The 1,163-nt window shown below is 39.0% G+C and overlaps 1 protein-coding gene across 2 annotated transcripts in view; it reads left to right on the top strand.

Annotated features, from left to right (window-relative positions):
- Positions 1–1,163, top strand: part of SLC24A3 (solute carrier family 24 (sodium/potassium/calcium exchanger), member 3) — a 484,048-nt gene that overhangs the window by 445,940 nt on the left and 36,945 nt on the right. The window lies entirely within an intron of this gene.

The raw sequence follows: 1,163 nt of genomic DNA, 5'->3' as shown, positions 1-1,163 counted from the left end.
GCATTTAAATATATAAAATAAATATCAAAAATATAAATCTTTGTTTTACTATGGTTGCAAATATCAAAAAATTTCTATATGTGACGAGGGAACCAGAGTTAAGTTAGGGTTTTTCAAAATGCTGACACGCCGAGCTCAAAAGGTTCGCCATCACTGTCTTAGAGGAACACAAAAATTACCAATTACTTTTGCCTAGAATATGCTTCGTTTTTTTATTTAATTTTTTTTAACTTTCCCCTTGAAATACATGGGCTTATTTCTTCTTGATCCCATATGGTTGCTTTGCAGGAAAAAAAAAACAAAAAAGAAACTAGAAAATCTATAGGTTCTTTTCAAATGTATGTCTGACTTTGGAATCTGTTGGTAATTATGAGAATTTTAAAATCAACCAGTTGGTAGACTTTCCTAATTATGTGCATGTTTAACTAAAGACTTAGGATTATTCAGTGCCATCCCACATAAGGATATCATTTACTTTTTTCTCTCTGGGTAGTTTATAACCATAAAAGGAATACTCTTAGGGAGGCAGAGAGTGCTACCTAATATTATTTAGTGTTTCCAGAGATCATTTCATGGTTTAGTGGCTTGGAAACAGGAGTGAGCACTGAGAGGGCCCGGGCTAGGTACCCGTGAGCTATGTGCTCATGTTGCACATTCCTAGAGAGGGGCCTTGGTGAAATTTGTTTCCAGCCAGTCAGCAAATCGTTACATAAGATTTGCCTGAAATCTCCTTTGGGCCTTGGGCCTCTGTAACGTGGCCACTCGCCCACCTATCAGCCCTGCTCATAGGCTGGGTGGCAGCAATGTGTCCATTTCTCCACCATGTCCTCCACTTAACACTAAAGTCAAGTCTGCAGCTTTTAACCTCTCAGTATGAACATTGTTGGCATCTGAAGGGCGTAAAAGGTTACTAAAGATTATAGGGGTCTTTGTTATGCCCCAGATCTGTTTGGGGGGGGGGGGGCGTTTCTTTGAGGACAAGGAGGAATTCTTATTTATTATCACTCATTTTTTCTGTCAGTGAATGATGCTTAAATTGTTTCATCATTTCAAAAGAGCTATCAATGAGCCCCAAAAAGCAGACTTTGGTTCTTCCCCAAATTTTGCTTACTACAGCCCTCCCTGGATGGGTGGATAGATGGATAGGCAGATAATCATAGGAG

This window comes from Myotis brandtii, unplaced genomic scaffold (genome assembly GCF_000412655.1).
Source record: "Myotis brandtii unplaced genomic scaffold, ASM41265v1 scaffold72, whole genome shotgun sequence".
In the NCBI taxonomy this organism is placed as follows: Eukaryota; Metazoa; Chordata; class Mammalia; order Chiroptera; family Vespertilionidae; genus Myotis; species Myotis brandtii.
This window is presented reverse-complemented; position numbering and strand designations above follow the sequence as displayed.